The sequence below is a fragment of the Protopterus annectens genome, chromosome 1.part0, assembly GCF_019279795.1.
Source record: "Protopterus annectens isolate FY-2018-M chromosome 1.part0, PAN1.0, whole genome shotgun sequence".
NCBI classification, from domain to species: Eukaryota; Metazoa; Chordata; order Ceratodontiformes; family Protopteridae; genus Protopterus; species Protopterus annectens.
This window is the reverse complement of record NC_056725.1, coordinates 918,105,945-918,128,186: the sequence shown is the minus strand read 5'-3', so window position 1 is coordinate 918,128,186 and position 22,242 is coordinate 918,105,945.

The following is a 22,242-nucleotide window of genomic DNA, read 5'->3' as shown; positions in this document are numbered from 1 at the left end:
TTCATGAAACATTGTTTCAGATTTTCGGTGTATTTACTGTATACAGTAGATCATGTGCAGCTGTGGTCTCATTTACTGCACCCAGATTTAAAAATGCTTAAATATGGATGCTACCCTGATTACTCAATATTACAATAAATGTTCTGTTAGACTGTTTAACTTTATTGGCACTGTTTTGATTAACTGATTTCATCTTATAGGTTGTATTCCTTCGTAATACATTTTTCATACTACTGGACATAGCAGAGATAAAAAAGAAAGTTTTATTAGAGATGTTGATGCTGTTTTATCTTCAGTTAGGTGAAGGATGTTTTAGTTGAAAATTTCCTTTGATATAGTAGAAGACGGTACATGAGCTGTATCTTTAAGAAGCATTCCAAGGACAGCACATGCATACAAATAGCAAGCACATGCTAGCTTCAGTGCCATTTTGAGAGCGAAGCCAGAGAGTGAGCATGTATGAGTGTGATAGCTAGTTTTGTTTATAAGTTTATCTAAGTTAAAGTTATTAAGCCTCAATCCTGATGTATTTGTACATAATAAAGCTGCTTGAACAGAGCCCATGAAATCTTGTCTATTGTATCCTGGCTAGATGAGCAACATGGTGCCAGAACTGGGATTCCAGAGACTGATATTCAGAGCTATGAAGTGCAGAGATGTCAGTGAAGGTAAACTAAGACAAACAAGCATGAAAAAGAGCCAGAACGAACCAAAGGTAATAAAAACTTGCACAAACAGTTTATTTTATAAAAAAAGATAAATCAGAGCACCATGAGGGCACAAACCACATTATTAAACAAGTGAGAGGCACAAAAGGTTTATTAATTAAATGAAATGTTTTAAGATTAAGATATTTGATAAAACGATTGTCAGAAAAGCACATAAGGGATTTGAAATTACAGAAAAGCAAAATGAGCATGTTTAAAGTAAACTGAGCACAAGAAAAGTACAATGGACATGAAAAGAGATTAAATGAGCAAAATTAATATAATAAGGGCAAAAAGGGCACACTAAGTGTAAATAAAGCAAGGCGATTGCATGTTTTTAGTGAAGTGCTGAGTTTTGGCATAACTACTACTTTGTATTGTATTTAGGGTATAACTAGAGTTATTCAAAGCATCTCAAAGTGTGTAAAAGTGTTTGCAGTGTTTGCCTATTACTGTGCATTTATTACAGTTTATTGGTGTGCAAAGTGCAGCAATTTCATTGAGTACAGTCAAATACAGCCATTTTGAAAAGTTTCTTGTGCTGAGTGTGTCTATTCCCAAAGTGTTGCCATTACAGAATGTTTCTTGCACTGTAAAGAGTTATTTAGCAAAGTGCCACCATTCTGGGGAAGTGTGCAGTATATTGTTTATTCACAAAATGCAATTACTTTGAAATGTTTTTTACTCCAAGCTTCTTCTGCCCAGTTCTTTCACACAGTGCAGCTATTTTGAAATGTTTCTTACACTGACAAGAGATGATTTCTTACAATACAGTAATTTCAAGAGTATTACAGTGCCCAAGAGACTTATTTCGCAAAGTTCAGTTATTCAGAGGCTTGTTATGTTATTGGTCATAGTTACAAGTACTGACATAAATTTCTGGCATATGTGTATGTGTGTATGTTCGTGCATAGTTACAAAAGCCTTCAATGATATGTGTTAATATGGCAGACCAATTTCGAAAGCCCTCACCACTTGTAGTTGATTAGAATATTGCAGAGAATTGGAGAGTATTTGAGCAAGAGTACGATATTTTTATACAAACAGCTTATTCCGACAAAGATGAATGCAACAGGGCATTCATTTTGCTAAATCTAGCTGGGTCAGTGGCCATTGAAGACACCATTTATTTGTGCATACACCAGCAGTATATGAGGGAGAAGGTGAAAATTGTCATTTGTTGTACAGGCTGAATCAAGGGAAGACCCAGAATGTTTGAACTGCAAGTTCCGAAAAATCTGTAACCTCCAGACAAATATAACATTAGACAGGCATCTGTTTTACACAAGAGATCAGAAACCAGGGGAAACTTTTGCAGCTTACCTAACTGACCTGAGAAACAAAGCTAAAATGTGTCGGTTTGGTGACTTAAAAGATGAGTTGATAAAGGACAGGCTCATGTGTGGTATTAATAGTGCCACTGTGAGAAAGATTTTGCTTTGTGACAATGATTTAATGTTGAGTAAACCTATTGAGATTTGTCAAATCTATGAAATTACAGAAAGGCACACAAGTATGCTTGCAAGTGATAAGAGTAGGGTTTCAGCAGGCTTCAGAGCAAATGTACACAGCATGAAGCATGTGGCAAGTAAAAGCAGGCCTAAGCACATGGCAGCCACAGCCCCTGCTGGTTCACCAGGGAAATCATATAGTTTTCCAGCAAGTTCTAAGAAAGAAGCATGCTCAGTGCAGTAAAGGCATGAGTCAGCAAAACCCAAATCCAGCTTTATGGTTAACTGTTGCAATTGTGGTGCAAATCATGAATCTAAAGGAGAAAAATGCTTAGCATTTGGTCAGCAATGCCACAAGTGTAAAAAATGAAACCATTTTCAAAATCAATAAACCTCACATAGAAGGGTCACTCAAATAAGCAAACTGATGATGTGGAGTTGCAGCAGTCCACTTTCTACGTAGATGGTTAATCGATAATTGTTGAAAAGGTTGATGCAGTAAATTTGTTGACAAAAAATGAAGCGTTTTGTACTGTCCAGATCACTGGTAAATCCACCAAGCTCAAAGTAGACACACTGGTTCAAAGTGTAATGTTATGTCAGCAGATACTTTTGCTAAAGTGAGAGGAAATTAACAACTCAGTATGATTACTTGTGCAAAACTTGTTGCTTATGGAGGTGAAGAAATTCAAACTGAAAGCTCAATAGTGCTTTCATGTTATTTGGCAAGCAACTGTTACAGCTTGTCATTCTGTGTATTTCAAAGACCCGTGCAGTCATTATTGGGTCTCAGAGACAGTTTGAGAAAGAATCTGCTTTATTTTACCAAAGAAGTTCATCATATAAGCACATCTCCTAGTTCCAATTTTACTTAAGCCATTTTCTCAGAGTATGCTAATGTTTTCGATGACAGGTTGGTCAAATGTCCAGTTGTGTATTCTATGAAGTTAGACCCATAGGTCAGTCCTGTAGCCAGACCAGCAAAAAAAGTTCCAATAGCTATGCAGAATAAAGTCAAAGCTCAGTTGGATAAAATGGTGCAGCAAGGTGGGATTTGTCCAGTCACAGAACCAACTGAGTGACTGACGTCCATGGTAGCAGTCCACAAAAAAGGCTCAGATGAAATCAAAATATGTATTGACCCAAGAAATTTGAACTAGGCATAAAAGAGACAGCATCACCCAATGCATACAGTTGAGGAAGTCACAGCCCTAATACAGAACACCACTGTTGTTTCTGTCTTAGATGCAAAAGTTCATTTTGGCAAGTGATGCTTGATTGCAAATCCTCATTACTGACTATTTTTCATTACCCTGTTTGGCACATATCGATTCCTCAGTATGCCATTTGGAATAAATTCTGCAAATGAAGTATTTCAGCATGCAATGGAGCAAAATTTTTCAGGTTATCCTTGTGCCATAATAGTAGATTATTTATTGTTTGGAGGTAATGATAAAGCAGACCATGACAGAAACCTTAAGAGAGTTCTAGACAGAGCATGTGAAGTGAACTTAAGGCTCAGTCCTCTGAAGTGCAAATTCAGACTACCAGAAGTTACATATGTAGGTCATTTATTTACCAGCACTGGCTTGCGACCAGACCCATCAAAGAAGCAGCCATTCTTGATATGTCAGCACCAGACAATATTCAAGCTCTACCCTCTACAATGTTTTCTTGGGATGGTCAACTATTTAGGCAAATTTATACCAGACTTCAGTGAGTTGACAGCATGTTTGAGAGAGTTAATGCACAAAAATGTTACATGGTCTTCGTTGGAACAGCACCAGAAAGCATTTGAAGACCTTAAGCAGAAAATTGCCACTCCACCTACATTAAGATACTATGATGTCAATAAACCAGTAACCCTTTCCTGTGATGCTTCGAAATTTGGTCTTGGAGCAGTCATTCTTCAAGAAAGCAGACCAGTAGCCTATGCATCAAGAACTCTTCCCAAACTGAAATGCAATATGCTCAAATCGGGAAAGAACTTTTGGTGATACTATTTGCATGTTCAAAGTTTCATGAGTAGGGTCTATATTACATCACCAAAATGCAGTTCTGGTGAACACCTATCCATTGACACCAAATCAGCCAAATAATTCACCGATGTTAATAAGGGAAAGGAAATACTTACCTGCAGCACGACGTACAAACATCTATGTGAACTTGGACCAACCTAAGTGGGGGAGGCTTCATCCCCCCATGACCCCACATACCCCCGAGTATATATACCAACTTTCGAGATCACACTACAGTGGAGAAAAGGGCAAAGTTCTGTTGCTGGCCAAGTCTGCCCTTATTACATTCAGTGAATCATTTTGCTGATTTGGTGTTGATAGATAGGTGTTCGCTGGAATTGCATTTTGACAACATAATATAAACACTATGATTATATCTATGGTTGAGTTATTCAGATTGAAACAGGTCTATATTAAATCAGCGAATGCTTAAAAAAGTGAATGCTGATTTATGGACCCCATGTAAGCGAAAGTTTACAATCCCAAACACGTAGAACAGCGATTTTTTTTCCCTGGGAAAAAAACTGCTGTTCCAAAAAAGAAAAGAAAAAACAAACTTTAAAACATTACATAAAGTGCGCCCCCCACACCCCCTTTACTTAAATATACCAACTCCAAGATCTGACTACAGTGACAAAAAACGCCAAATAATCAAGGTGTCCAAGAGATTTCTTTCCTAGGGAAAGAATTTGCTTATAAGCCATTTCAGTATTTTGCCGTTTCATGCTTTCAAGTTCGATCAAGACGCATTCGAAAGAATGCGTCTTCGATCATTTGATAGGGAACCATTGAAACTGAGCACCAACTTCTAGTTACTATTTTAAAGAAGCCTATTCTTTCAGCTTCAGCGAGATTAAAAAGAATGATGCTCAAATTGCAAAAGTACAACTATGAAATGGTCTGTACAAAAGGCAGACTGCTTTATCTGGTTGATACCTTATCCAGATCATTCAGAAATACAATGGAACAGCGTAATGCAGAAAATTTTGACTTTGATGTTATGGAACTGCGTAATTTTTTCTACCAAGAGACTTGATGAGCTGCATTAATGTTGGATGGCCATCAAAGCAATCTAGTGTACCACCTGAAGTGCAAGCTTGTTTTCCTTATAGAGATGAGATGTTGGCAGAAGATAGCATTATTTTCAAAGGTCCTAAAATTGTTGTTCCTGCTTCCTTACAACATGAATATATCCAGATTTTGCATCGTGGTCACCCAGATTCTGAATTTACCAAAAAAACAGGCAAGAGGACAAGAATTATGGCCTTCTCTAGCAAAATACATTGATAAAGTACTTTCTTCTTGTTCAGTATGTAATAGTACTAAGCTGCATTTGCAAAGAAAACCACTTCGGCTAAGTCAAGTTTCTGAACTTCCTTGGTCAACAGTAGCCACTGTTATATTCGAGTGGATCAATCAGCATTACTTAGTGTTGGTAGACTCTTATTTCAACTGGTTTGAGATTGATTTATTACCTAACCTAACATCCAGTGCTGTTAATACTAAGTTGAAATATCATTTCTTAGTCCATGGTAGTCCACATAAAGTTATTTCTGGCAATGGTACTCAATTTCCTAGTCAGTTGTTTCAGAAATTTGCAAAAGAATGGGACTTTATACATGTTACTAGCAGTCCAGAATATCCACAGTCAAATGGACCAGCTGAATGTGCAGTACAGAGTGCAAAGCAATTACTGGAGAAATCAAAGTGTGGTAACACTGATGTCTTTTTGAATTTACTCAGTCTCAGAAACATACCCCGTGACAATATACTTGGCTTACCTGCTCAGAGACTTCTATCTAGACAAACCAGAATAACATTGCCTATCAGTTCCAGTTTGTCGAAGCCTAAAGCTAAGAATAACAGGACAATTAGAACTCAACTATTTAGAAAGCATTCTTTCTAGAAGTCCAGCTATGATAAATTGAGCAGATTTCTTTGTCCATTGAAAGAAGGAGAGACAGTGAGGATACAAACGGCAAAAGGTTTTGACTGGATTGGTCAAGTAACAGGTATATATACTGAGCTGAGATCCTACTTCATAGAATCTGAGGATGTGGAGTACAGAAATCACAGACATATTTTTCCTGTATCAGAATTGATATCACAGCATTGTTCCTGTGATACAGACTCTAGATCTCAGAGCAATTCAGACAATGTTCCTGTTGCAGAACATGTCTAACCCTCTACTTCCATTCCTGATGATGTTCCCGATGTCCTAAAAGTTGAACATTCAGCAGAGATGGTCCTAGTTGCTAAATCTAATTCTACATTTTATGTCACATGTTTTGGTCATATTTCCAGACCTAGTGTGAAATACACAGCAACCTAGACATAATTGTATATATGTCCTTAGCTCTGTATAATTGTATGCTAAAGAATAATTTATATTGATTGCATGTTGATTAATGTCATCAAGATTGCATGATTTATTTCTTATAGAGGGTGGATGAAGAATAGATTATGTGTGCTGTATCTTTAAGAAGCATTCCAAGGAATGAAGGTATATATAAATAGTCAGCACATGCTAGATTCAGTGCCATTTTGTGAGTGCAGCCAGAGAGTAAGCATGTATGTATGACTGTAATAGCTAGTTTGTTTATAAGTTTATCTAAGTTAACGTTATTAAGCCTCAGTCCTGATATGTTTGTACATAATAAAGCTGCTTGAGCAGAACCCGCAAAGTCTCGTCTACTGTATCCATGACTAGATGAGTGACAGATATTATTATGCTTCTTGCTTCAGAGGAAGGATCATGTCTTCCAAAGGGTTATATGAAAAGTTATTGGACTGAGACATGGCCAGTGATTGGCAGAATAATGTAATCCTTGCTGTTTTGAAACACTAATTAATACTGATGCTGTGTGCTGAGCAGCATTTATCCTTGAGTGATAGAATTTAGACCACGAGGGTGACACCTGAGTGGTCTAACAAAGGCACAAGTGGATAAATGTTACACAGCCCACACCTGAAAGTAGTTGTCACTTTAATACTTCACCAGGTAGATTTGTTAAACTTTTAAGTTCTTTAATTCTCATATGTTTTGTGGATGAACACATATTAAGAAATAATTTGTTGTGCTTGTTTAATTAAGCAAAGACCATTGACATTTCTGGAAGCCTGCGTTACTGAATTATTGAGAAGTATATGGTCCAGCTCTCTGTAAGCCAGGATAACATCACTGGTAGTTCCCTTTTTTCTCTTTTTGAAGAATGTAAGTTGATTATATACTGCTGTTTCTTACCATATTTCCTCTTCTGTTAAGTTTTTCCTTCAGCCGGGGTACTTACAGACAGTTTCTATTAGTCACTCTTCCTTATTGCTAAACTTTGTGTATATGTCCACAGTTCTTTCCATACAGTGTTGTTATTTCTTTCTAACAAGATACTGCTCAGGATTCATAGCTGCAGAGAGCTCAAGACCTATCTGGAGGATTCTTGAACACAGACAAGGATACATTCAGAGAAAAGACCTCCAAATGCAATACTTTTGATGTATTCAATACATTTAAACTGGTAAGTTATGCAAATGATTGATTAAACAGAAGCTTTTCTATCAAGAAACCTATTGGATACATTCTGTGAAGAAGAAATAAGCAAGTATAAATTGGTTCAGAATGTGGGAACAGATCAATATTCATAAAAGATTTAGGGAGAATTGTGACAAAACTGAGCAATGAGAAATACTGTCATGTGATCCAACTGGAATAGGGGCCTATGCCAAAAATAGAGCTCCATCTTAGTGTTCAGACTGACTTGCAGACATGACTATCCTAGATCAAATGATTAGCAAATCATGTGCCAATGTCAAGTATTCATTGATTTAGTGTTGATCAATACCAAAGTAGAACAAATGACTGGAGAAATATGAAGCTATAAAATTCATAGCCAGACAGAACAGTGTAAAACAAATTACTATTTACAATGCTAAAATCAATAGAAATGATGTGCCTTAACTGTATTTTTGTTCATGTTGTTCACCAGACAGTCTAACATACACACAAGCTGAAACATGTTGTGTGTACCTGTCAGTAGAAAGTGGCACATCACTCAAAAGTAGAAAATCTACAAATAGTGAAGGGGAAAGGATACACACAGTATACGACAGAAAAGACCTTATTGTTAACTTAGGGTACATTCTAAGACTACTCTGGGGGTATGCCATGTGATGTTCCATAGAGTGTCCTGGGATGTTCTGTGGAGTGTGGCATTGTTGTTCTACGGGTGTTTCCATGAGTTTTCTGTGGAACATTCACCTGTAAGGTATAACATTGATTAATTACCAGAAGTCCTCCAGTTCATGACCGGAGAAGACAAGTGGTGAAATGACACATTGTATGTTGTCCTGAGTAGGGATTGGGAATAGGGTGTGGCTGTACAGGATGTGAGTGCAGAGTCACAAGACCAGACTCTCTGACTGCTGATATGACTTATGGCAGCAGTTGCAGCCAGTGTGACTTGACTTCACCTACATCTGCATATATATTTACCACATTATTCAAAGTGGCAACACATTCAGTCTAGATCTACCACATCTAGCAGATTTAATGTTGTGTACTGTTGTGTATGGTATCATCTTGATGATTCAGGTAATAAAAGCCATGTGGACCACACCACAAACCACATAAACTATCGAAGATGCTGCTTCACACCTTTAACCATGATGTGTAACATGATAAACACCTCATTGATAACATGGATGATACAGACTGAGCTTGGATTACATTCCTTATCAACTGCTCCTGTACTTTTATGGGTATCTGTACCACTAGGAGTATGCTGGGTAGGTACATAAGGCTGCAGCTGTATAAATAGTTTGATACAGTTCTGAGATCTTATCCAAAACATATCCATAATGCATGCTGGTCATGCTTGGATATGGGAACTCTTGGTGTGCCTTCCTTAACAAAACCTAAAATTATATCCTTCTGTGTTTCCTTTACTTCTGTTACTTTCATTGTCATACCTGTTTGCAAGGCATATTTCCATACTCTGTGTACCTGCAGTCATATGCAATCTGCCTATAATGTTAGCAGTTGGGCCAAGATATGAACAACATAAATTTGTATAGGAGTATTATCCTGATCAGCCATATGTCCTAAGTCTTGAGTGGTACAAGGAATATTAGCATACCAGCTGCATCACTACCAGTGAGGGAATGCCAGCATTCAGAGAAACTGCAAAGATATTACCCCATGTAACCATGTAATGAAGTTACATGTAGTGAAAAGTTCAAAAATTATGTGAGCTATGCAGTTATATAAGAAACACAGGCTAGAAGCAAAACAATGCTTGTAGGCATAAGAATCCTATATAGAAACTATGTAGACAGGCACATGAAAAGTAATTAGAAATAGTTGTTCTAAACATATATTTATTAGCCATTAGAGACATTGATTTATGGTTCTTAAAAATTAAACTTTTCATAAGATGAAATCTTACAAATTATGGGAAAATTATAGATGAAATTCTGAAGTGCCATGCACTACACTACTCCAAGAGTCTGGATTAATTAAAGAGGCAGTATATTTTTAGACAAGTAATTAAGAGAGCAATGAAATAAACAGAAGTCATTTGAAAAATACATGTGAATTGTAACACTGACTGTGAATTTATAGTTAATAAACTCAAGGAGTGTATGCTGGCTTTGCTTACATTAATACACACACATACACACACACACACACACACACACACACACACACACACACACACACACACACACACGCACACACACACACACACACACACACACACACACACACACACACACACACACACGCACACACACGTATGTGTCTTTGTATGTATCTGTTTGTGCATCTTTGTGTTTGTGTGCATATAATATATTCACACACACACACACATATATATATATATATATATATATATATATATATATATATATATATATGTATGTATGCTGAAAGAGAGAGAGAAAGAGAATTATAAAATGCATACAAAGAGAAAGAAAACATCTAATATCTGAACTTTTAGTAATTCTTGTTTTTTTTACACAGTCACATAGACAGACACATACTTGTCTGGATGATGGTGGTGGTGGTGTGGGACGGGTTTGAACAAAATTAACCCCAAAATCATGCAACAATCAACTAGATTATATCACGGCTTTACTAGATTTGTTAACTGTCATGAAACATAATACATTTTTTAAAGAATATAAATATAAATGCTTCAAAGATGCAGGATAGCTTACTTTCCAAAATGTAAGTTATTTAACAGCTGTGTTATTAACTACTATTACACTTACTATTTATATCAATCTGGGAAGTATGGTTCAAAGCTGATGCATCAAATAATTCAAGATGTATGTACCTAATTTCTGCATATTAATTCCTTATTTGCCTTTGTCACACTCTTTGTATGCTTGTCCATATTTTTAACATACATTTATTTATATGTAGTTATTTAATTTGTATTTTCTCCATGCTGTTGTTTACTGCATTTGGCTGTGACAAATCTCTATGTATATAAATATCTTTCTATTACTGTTTATTTTTCGGCATAGGTAAAGGCTGAAAAGAGTCTGGTACCAACCTGTTAACCTAGTTAACAAACACAAATAAATAAAGAAAATGCAAGTAGGAGCTCCAAAGGACCAGGACTTGAATCAGGAAAATATTGTTTATTGCAAAACGTAAAAAACAAACTTTAAAAACTCTAAAAACACTATGTAAGGTTAAGCGCTTTTGTCTTGTTGTAATAAAGACATCATCAGAACCAAATACATCCAAAACAGCTAAATACTCTTTAAAAAAGGAGGAAAAAAACCCTCCCCTTCTATCATCCAATCATTTAAGGTCGCAAAAGCCTAACAATGTTTAAAGCTATAGTGCATCAATAAAAACAATCAAAACTAAATTAAAACGTGAATCACACTTAAAGAATATTACATTAATACTCCAATTAAACAAACTCTATATTAATTATGTTTTTTGCTATCTATCCTTCAGTTCACTGGCTATAGAAATACTCTCATTCAGGCCAGGTGGGACAATGGCATTGAATCTAAATTGCCAAAACATTTCCTTTCACAATAGCCTGTTTTTCCAGTCTCCACAGAAAGCTGATACACTTATCTGTTCTACAATGAAAAATTTAGATTTCTCAAACCCCACACATGTTAAAAAATGCCTAGCTAAAGCACTTTTATTATCCTTTCACTGTAATTTGGGAATTGACTCAGCAGAGGAAGGACACACTTCACAGCTTGAACAAGCAAATAAGATATCTTGTAAAGTAATCCAAAGCCAATTACGAAGCTAAACTAGCAACTCTAGCTAAGGATGATCATAATGTAATCTTTAGATACATCAGAAATCTAAAGGGGAAGGCCCAACATTGTGCTAAACTAGTTGTGGATAGTACCACTCATACTGACCCTGAGGACATCACCAACCTGCTAGCAGACAGATTTGGCACAAACCTTACCCCCCTGTACACACCAGACATACCCCAAAACATACATATCAACAGTCTTCTACCTAGTATCTCCAAAGATCAGGTCAGAACCGCAGTCTCCATGGCCAAAAACACAGCCTCTATGAGACCAGATAACATCCCAGGCTGCCTACTAAATTGTCTAAAACAGGACCTAGAGTAACCACTTGGCAGTTTCTTGAACCACAGTCTAAGTACTGGCTTTGTCTCAGCAGAGTGGAAACAGCAACAGTAATCCCTTGCACAAGAGGGGGGGTCCATCAACCAACCCTGGGAACTATAGACCCATAAGCCTAACCAGCCTTATCTGCAAGGCCATAGAGAGAATCATCATGGACCTTATCAACAAAGACATAGGTGACCTTCAAATGCCTGACCTGACCCAATTTAGCTTTGTTAAGGGTAGGTCATGCTTAATAAACCTGGTGGATTTCTTTGAGAATGTCACCAAAGCCCTGGATGAAGGCAAAATAGTACATACAGCCTATCTTGACTTAGCCAAGGCTTTTGACACAATACCCCACTCAGGCACCATTGAGAAACTCACCCAGCTGGAAATTAATCCATATGTCACTAGATGGGTAGCCAACTAGCTCACTGACAGAATGTATATGGTCAAAGTTGTGGATTCTACCTCTACCAGCAGACCAGTTACCAGTGGTGTACCGCAAGGATCTGTGCTGGGCCCTCTACTGTTTGGAATCTATTTCTCAGAAGTCCATAGGTTCATAGGTAGGTACTAGGCTATCAGCCCAAGGGCCTACATAAGCCTAGCCAGCAAGGTACCATAGCTTACGACACCCAAGAAAGTTATTTTCCTGTGCCACTGTCCAGCAGAGTCACAAAAGTGATCCCTGGGTGTATTTCCTATTTCCCATCCACTCATCAAGATTTTTCTTGAAGAGTGCTAATGAAGAACTTTGCTTGACATAGATGGGTAGCTTGTTCCAGAGTATAGGAAGTCTCTGGGACAGGAATCTATCCCTCCAGCATGTCCTGTTTATTGTGGTGACAAGGTTTATGTCCCTAGAGCATTTAGCTTGGAGCAATTGGGATTTCTTTAGGTGTAGCATGGCCAACAGCTCTGGGTTTGACATAGCTTTATATGTTAGGCAGAGATCACCTCGGAGTAGGCGATATGCTATGGAGTAAAGCTGGAGTTTTTTTGAGGTGGTCAGTGTAGGGCATTTCTTTGAGGCCAGTAATCCTCTTTGTGAGGTACTTCTGTGGCCTTTCCAGCTGCTGCAGATGTCTTGTGAGGTACATTCCAAAAGAGGCATTGTACTCTATAATGGGTCTAATGAGTGATGAGTAGAGGGGAACAATGACCTCTTTTTGCCTGGATGAGAACCCTTTTATGATGAGGTGTGCCATGTAGAAGGACTTCCTGACTACTGTGGCAATGTGACTATCAAAGGAGAGACTACTGTTCACCTTGGTCCCAAGGTCTCTTATCATGCATTCGGTGTTAAGTAGATTGCTGCCTATGTGGTAGTTCATGGCTACAGAGTTTTTACCAAAGGGGATGACCCTGCACTTTTTGGCATTGAGCTTGAGGCCATGGCTCTGACACCAGGCATCTGTCTCAGTGAGGCCCTTCTGTAGGATGTCCACATCATTTAGGGACTTGACTATGGCTCCTAGTTTGCAGTCATCTGTGAACTTCATCAGCCAGAGGCCTTCTGTGTTAGCCTGTACTTCAGAGAAGTAGATACCAAACAGGAGAGGTCTCAGGGCGGAACCCTGTGGCACTCCACTTGTCACTGCCTTGAGGTCAGATTTGGAGTCTGCAACTTTTACAGTGTGGGTTCTGTCAGTGAGCCAGTTGGCCACCCATCTTGTGACACAGGGATTTATATGTAGTTTAGTGAGTTTAGCTAGAATTCCAAAATTGGGGATGGTGTTGAAAGCCTTGGCGAGGTCAAGATAGGCTGTGTGAATCACCTTACCCTCATCCACGGCTTTGGTGACTGCCTCAAAGAAGTCGATCAGGTTCAGGAGGCATGATTTGCCTTTCACAAACCTGAACTGGGTGGGATCCAGAGTTTGGAGGTTACCAATGTTTTTTTTATGAGTTCCATGATGATACGCTCCATGGCCTTGCAGACCAGGCCCGTCAGGCTAATAGGTCGATAGTTCCCTGGATCAGTGGTCGCTCCCCCTTTGTGAAGTGGGATAACTGTTGCTGTGTGCCATTCAGTGGGCACAAAGCCTGATGAGAGGCTATTATTGAACATGGTGCTTAAGTGGGGTGCCAGTTTGTTCTGAAATTCATGTAAAACGCAGCCTGGGATGATGTCCGGTCCCATGGAAGCTGTGTTTTTGGCTTTAGAGAGTTCAGCTTTTACCTGCATAGTTATGATTACAGGTGAAAATAGATGGCCTGTGGCTTATCAAGTCTGCAGATGACTGCAAACTATTGAGTCCCCCAATGATGCTGACATACTACAAAAAGGGCTTACACAGACAAATGATTGATGCCAAATCCATGGACTTAAACTAAATGCAAAAAAGAATGTATAAGCATCCCATTTTGGCAAAGAGAAAGTGCCTGCAAATTACAATATTAACAGTGCCCCCCTTAGCTCAAACCCTGTGGTGAGAGATTTAGGAACACAGGTTGATAGCAACCTTAACTTTAATCACCATGTATCCACAGTGGTAAGGAAGGCCTTCTACATTGCACATCTCATAAGTAAGGGCATTGCAACCAGAGCTAACGATGTTATAACTCCCCTGGACTCATCCCTCATCAGACAACTAACAGAATACAACACTCCCTTCTGTATGCACCTCACCAGACACCTGCAGCCATTGGAGAGACCTCAGAGGTTTCTCACCAAGAAGATTCAAGGCCTTCAACACATGACCTACATGGACAGACAGAAGGTCCTGTCACTACACTGTGTATCTTATAGGCTTCTGAGAGGAAATTTTTGCCTGTCCTACAGAACAATCTTGGATCTTGACCTAATGGAAATGCTGCACATCCACAAGTCAAGCCTGAGACATTAACAGGACACGTTGGAGAGACAGGTATGTCTCCCAGAAATTGCCACTGCTCTGCAACAAACTCCAAATTCATGTAAAACAGAGTTTCTCGATGACCCTATTTAATTGTAACTCAGACAACTGGATGGGAGACTGTAAATTTACCCCGGGGCTGTCACCTATGTCCCTCTTGGATAAGCGTTGTCGGTGCTGATCGAAGACTAATGCTGCAAATATAGACCATACAAACTGGTCAATAAAGGAACAGGGGTATAACATGGCTAGGCTTATAAAGGCCCTGGCCAATAGCCTAGTAACCTTCTATGAACATATGAACTTATGAAGAGGCTATAATTGCTCATCCTTATTCAGGGGAGACATGGCGATGTGCTGGTATAATGCAGGTCATTATTGGAGCCCCAGTGAATACCAGAGTCATCACTAGTAGTCACAGTTGATGAATATGCAGGCTTTGAGGGCATGTAACCACTTCAGGAATGTGCTTGGATCCATCAAAATATATGGCTATGGTTAACAGCTCAGAATGACCTTCTGAATGATACCAACATAATGGAGGCAGGGACTCCAGTACTGCATGAAGCCATGTTTGATAAGTAGAATAACAGTTCAAAGGCTATCTCTTCTACTGCATCATGTCTTCACCAGCCCATACCAGCTGGTGATCCTGAGTTGGAAGGTGAAATACCTGGGTGATGCTATATAACGGTGATATCACACAGATTAGGGCTGTGGGGAGAAACATATCACCCAAATTAATCACAACCTGCAGACCTACCACAGATTTCCAAAAAAAAATGTCTAGCAGAACCTTTTTATGATATTTTCATCATCATAATAAGGTCTCACTCAGCATGCTGATATGTTTCTTTGCAGAGTTATTCAGAAAAATATGAAAATATTTTAAAAGGGTTCTATATAACTACACACAATGTGGTAATGATTGTAGTAATGTGAGCAACAGGGCATATTCTCACACATTTTCCTGATAGGTGAGAATAACACAGTATAAAACACTGTAACTGCACATGTTTTAATGAGACTACAAATGTGACAGCAACCTACATTTGAGTACTACAGAGTTCTGCATGTTCAGACAAAGGTGACAATTGCTGCACATAACCTGTTCCTCAGGCATACATCACATTTCAGATGCAGTCATACTGAGAAAATAAGTCATTATCATCTGTCAGGAAAAGGTCTGAGTAACACAGAGAAAAAAAACAGTGGATTTTACTGGGTATGGTATTACAGAAATAGTAGAAAAGGATGAAAAAAAGAAAAAAGAAAAACCCAGGGACAGGTTTAACATGAAAGAAAACAAAGCTGGTGGGCTAAGATATCCTGGCCTACATATATGAGCCATAGTTTCACTCACATAACAGTTTGATTAATTCTTCCAAATTATCATACAATCTCAAAACACATGCTTGATAGCACTGGTAAATAAAGAAACAAATGTATACATAATATGCGTCAGCTAAGCCCAGATGGATAGCAATAATAATTGGTTAAGATTTTGAAAATGACAACAAATTGGAGACAAACAACTGTTGCCTCTTTTGTACAGTCACTGTTGTATACCAAAGCAGATGAAAAAGTATGTAGTAACACAGGCTCACTATAGGGCATACCTCTCAACCTCTAAGCACAAGAAATTTGCAAAAAAGCTAAAAAAAATAATGGAGGATAAAGGGCCAAAATCAGGAAATTTTAAATGTTGCTCTTATGAATTTAGAAGGTAGCTGGAATAACATGATTTGTATTAGCATGTATTTTCTGAAGGATATGAAGTCTGAAGCTCAAGTATATATATCATTTAGTGATGCTAATCCTTAATAATATGCCGCAAATATCATGAATTTTATGAGGAACAGACGAAAAACATGAGGCAAAAATCTCAATATTCTGAGAAAATCTGTAAATCTGAGAGACATTCTACAGTGTAATACCAAACATTCCAATATATAAATAGGAACAAAAAAATCTAAAGATAAGCAATGGCCAAGGAATTTATTTTTGACCTTAGCTACCAACCTCACAGTGTAAAATCAGCCTCCTCACACACAAAACCAATTTACAACTGCTTCTACAACTGCATGCAACTCAGATCTTTTTAATTTACAGATTTTATTGATACATTCACTGTTGTATTTGAAACTAGTTACACATAAGCAAAGCAACCATGAAGTAAACATGCAACAGAATAATCAAGGAAAAAAGAACCAGCTGTACAAGTCCAACAACAACAGTATGGGACAAATTAGCAAAATAAGGGAGTGATATACAAAATGAATGCATATATAAATACACACACACACACACACACACACACACACACACACACACACACACACACACACACACTCAAAAATCCACACAATCAAATTATATTGTTGTTCAGTAGCCATTGTTTAGGAAAGTAAGTGTTATAAATAGAATGTATGTAGGATTTTCACTTTATATTCTATGTTTCAGTACAACAAAAAATGTTGATAATTGCTATCATTAAAAACACAGTAATTTATTTAATCTTCATGTTATTATATACATTTTCCATGAACGGTAATAATCATTTTGAACTCATAACTCACATGAAGAAAGGAGCCTCAGAGTACATTATACACTTTGCTCAAGTCTCTTCCAAGCCTTTTATAAGTCAAGAGCAATCGCTGCAGTATTTTTTTTTCTTTTTCTTACACTATTGATCTGTCTCAGCAACTTTGCTAATAGATCATTTCTGAACTCTAGTTGATCTCTGTCTTGGTGCAATGTTCCCACAGAGCAACATGGTTCTCACAAACTGCTTAATTAACATTATTAAATGTATGACACTCACTGGTGATTTGTGTTTGAGGCACATTAGCAGTACATCCCTCATCTTATTTGCAGATGACAACATTTTCATTTAACCCACACATGCACACACTCAGGAATTTCCACAAATTTTCTCTTTATATGTCTAAATATATCAACTTGTATCATAACACCATTAGTGAAAAGAATGATTTAAACCTCCCACCCAAAATGTCAACAAAGTGTCCCTATATTAGTAGAGGATAACAACTTGCAGAAGCTGCAAGATGGTGCAAAGCATTATGTGATGTAATCATTTTTAGTAAACTGCAATAGTCCCTTACAGCAGTCAGTTGCTGGTGCTGCTTTTGGAGTCAAGACTGAAGATCATTAGCGCTTTGTCTGAGGGCTAAATTGTCCACACCAGAAGAACATTTAAATAGAGACTTTAAAATAGTGACCAAAAGCAGGGATGGCATTGAATATGCCAGGAATGCACCTAATGGGCTAAGTAGCACATTTTTACAGATATCTTGCTAACCTGCTTCAAATGATATTATAGGAAAACCTGTAACCTAAAGTTTTTACATGTTAGAGGGGGAAAGACATGAGGCAAAATCACAGATGTCTAGGTAAACCTTGAAAGTGAGTGAACACTACATGATAAAAAGCCATAGTGACTCCCTGCACAACAATCAGTGCTGCTCTGTCAACACGCATAGAGCTTACCTTAATCTTTCTCTTGGGTAGGAAAATTCTCTGCTGCTTGAGCTTTACTACTGACAATTGTATGTCTTCTCACTTCTTGACTTTTCAGCTGTCAATAGTCTTTTTTTTGATGGGACTCTCTACTGCTTAAGCCATTCTTCTGTCCACAGTATATTTTCTCAGACTTACCTTAATATTTCTCTTGGGTAGGAAAATTCTCTGCTGCTTGAGCTTTACTACTGACAATTGTATGTCTTCTCACTTCTTGACTTTTCAGCTAATAATCTTTTTTTTTTATGGGACTCTCTACTGCTTGAGCCATTGTTCTGTCCACAGTATATTTTCTCAGACTTTAACCATTTGACTGTTAGACGTCAGGTAATTGTCTTTCATAATGATCAGCACACAGAACAGTCACTGACTCCTATAGCAGTCTTGGCAAAATCTGTAAGAGATTCTTTAGGTCTGGGGGCAGAGGTGCTCTGTAAGTTGTGGTTGTAAGATTCTGATTAGCTACCCCCACTTCATATTCGGAGCATTAGTAAAACAACTTGGGCTACCGACTGGTGGTGATGAGTGAATTCTAATGTTGCCAAGGCCAGCATAGTACAGAGTTAATAAGTCAAATAATGACTTTTTAATGGATATTTAGTGCAAGGGAAATAGAGCAAACAGTGGTGATTAATTGTAATATTACTGGGATGCTGAGAGCAATAAACAAAAAATCATCTTGCTGTGAATGATTGCAAGGAGAAACAAGTTGCAAAGTAAGATGATTTTCTCAGAAACGTCATATCTAACCAGCAGCAAACTCCACTCCAGAAAACAAAGTTGAGAATGTAACTGACAAAGACCATGCACCTTTTGATTTGGTTTTCAACAGTGAAGTTAAACTAAGACTACACAATTATTTGCACTCATAGAAGGCACTCAGAATCCTACCACCTCTGTGAGTGCTTAGATGTGATCACAGAGGCACCTTGTGGTGGTACTCATGCGTAATGAGTAAAAGCATTCCAAGCCTATGAAATAAGTTGCCACTACAGGTAAAGCAAAGTACTACTTTGGTTACTTTTAACTTTTTTTTAATAACTGGGATGGGTAGATACAAATTTACATCAGGATTGTCATGTACCACCCTGCTTCATTTAGGAGGTAATTATTAAGTGCTTCAAAAAGCATATCACAAACTTTTATGTGTATCTTTTTAAAGGTGTTTATAGCAAGCTATTGTCCACTTGATTGGCGACTTTGTTCCGGTGTTCCTATATTAAATAATGGATCTGATCAGATACAAGTAAATGGAAATTAAGACTTTTTTGGGTTTAGAGATGCCTTTGGAAATTAGATGAGACAGACAGAAGGATTTTCCAAACTGCTGTGGAGAGATGATATTCAAAAGAGAAGGAATTACCATCAGGAATGTCTAAATGTTATACAACAAAATCTGATTGAAGAAGTATGTGAAAGTGTTTTATCGACTAAAATGATGTATACTACCTTTTTTCACATCTAAATTGAGACCACACCAAATGTTAATATCGTCTAACCCATATTGGAGCAGCTGGAAATCAATGGAAGATCTAATAACAGCAACCAGTTCACAGTCATCTGCAAACTTAGATAACCATAGGCTGGGAATGCTGGCCCAAATGTCTGAGAAACCAATGGCAAACAGGAGGGAGCCCAACAATAATGTGTGGTACACAACTGGTGACTCTTTTACTTTCTCATGGAGCACCTGTGACTTTAATGAGATGGATCCTTTCAGACAACCAGGTAGTATCAATCTCACAACATAAGAATTCATATTCAGATTTTTAAGTCTGTGAATAATGCTTGCATGGAGAATAGTGTTAAAGGCCTGGACTACCACATGCTAAACAATAACTGCATTAATATCTAGGAATGACGATGAATCATAGTATTCTAGCTATATATGATATTCAAGGTGAGTGTGTAAATTTCAGCCATTTCTGCAATTCTGCTTATCTTTACATCTGGTAGTAAGTCCTGCAACACTTGTATGTTCTTCTGCCAGACAGTTTTTTTTTTTTTTTTTTTTAAATCCATGGAGACTACATGGGTTAGGCTGACTTTTTTGAAGCATGGTGCTCCTAAGATCTCTTCCTCTTGATGATAAAACAATTAAATATAAAAAAGAAAAAAATGCTGTGAAAAAGGAGGTCAAAAAGAAATGCCAAGCGTTTATGTTCTGGGTGGAAAAACAAATACATGTATTCAGGCATTGCCTAACTAATTCCATATTCAGGTATTATTGGATGGAGGTGTACAAAAATTCAATATTTACAGTTATTAAAATCTTTCTATATCATTAAAAATGTAACCTGTAATCTTTCAACATTTCTAAAAAAATCCAAGAATCCTGTATATAGACAACAAGTTTCTAGACAACAGGCTTCAAAATGTAATCTAGAAAAGTATCCTTCTGTGTTCCTGCAGCAGCTGCAATTGGCTTGAAGGGTGGTTTAAAGAGTCTTGTGTATTTTATGAATACCACAGAAGGAACTACTTATCAAACTCAAACGTCAAATTGCCAGAATAACTCCTTTAAAAGCCACATCAGTCTTATGCTAACTTGCATATAAGATAAAGGAACAGTATGTAAAAAATCTAGCTGCACGTTTCAGTCATTATGAAACATAATGGCAAAGCTACAGCCTTTCCAGCCTTTCATGAATCTATCTTTCTTGAGGTTCTTAAGTTCATTTAAAGCTGACCTCCCGTTGGCAGATAAAATGTACATACTTAGGCTTGTTTTTCAACAAAGTTCTAATCTCCCTTTTCCAGGTTTCAACCAGTGAGTTTCAGACCAGCACTACTACAAGACTGTACATATAAGGTTTAATTAAAATTCAGTACTGGTGTGGATTGAAATGTTCTACATTGTTTAATGTGTAACAGAAGTTGAATTTACTTACTTACAATTTAAGGTCAGTTAAGGCACTTACTCTGTCAGTCTTTCTTTAAGGAGTAAATGTTAATCCTTTTGATAAAGCACTGATTTGTTCTTCAGGAAAAAAAACACATAGAGAAATGAAATTAATAAAATAGGAAAAGTTAATGGTAATAATTCTAACCTCTACCTTTATTGCTGCCACTCCCCTTCCATTGTCTTTAAGTCTTGGACAGACTTGCTTCATGTTCTAAATGTCCCCAAACCAGTACCTGAGAGACTGAGCCTGGGCTCAAAACTGTTTGGCTGATGTTGTTTTAAAATCTTAATGGTAGCATTTCTGGTTGTCTTAATGGAGAAACGTTGGTCTCATCTAAAAAAAAAGAACAGAATGAAACTCAGAGGGGTCTGAAGAGATGATGCCATAACATTCATCCTTGCATTGAAGTTCCTTATCAGGGATTGGATAAACAGCCCCTGTAATGTATGCTTTACTGTGTCAAGCAATTTTTTTATCTTGTTATTAGCAATCGTTTCCTTACATTGATAAACATTATTAGAGATGCCATCAAAACTACTCTTAATTAATTGAATCAAACTCTAGTTGTTTTATGAATTTGTTGCAAAGTCATTTTAGTACTTTCTTGAAGACTAAAATAACCTGTTATGCTTCTGGAGATATTTTAAAGGTGCTATTCCTGCATTGTTAAACAGGAAAATAAAATTATTAAATAATGGGTGCTGTTTGTAATACCGTTTGGAAATTTATAACAACAGTCACCCACTGGTACCTGTTCACTTGAAACAGACTGATCAAAATACATATTTTTCAGGGTAAGAGATTTAGACTTCAGTAACAAGCTTCTGATGTTTAACTTCCATCACTAAAAGTGGATTACCAAGTAAAGTTTGGATTAATAAACAAGGTTTACAGAATGATTTTACAAGAGCACTCACAGTTCCTTTTTGGTGGACTGTGCTGGCCTTAAAAAAATATTTATGAGATCTGGAAGATCATAGTAGGATCATACTAAGAAACAGTGGCCAAGGTTAAGTTATTGAGGTCAAACCTAATTTGGTTTTCAAAAACAGCTTTAATTTGAAAACACGTTTGGAAAAAAGTACCAGTAAGGTTCCTTTACTAACATCCTTTAAATCACAAAGGGTATTTCATGC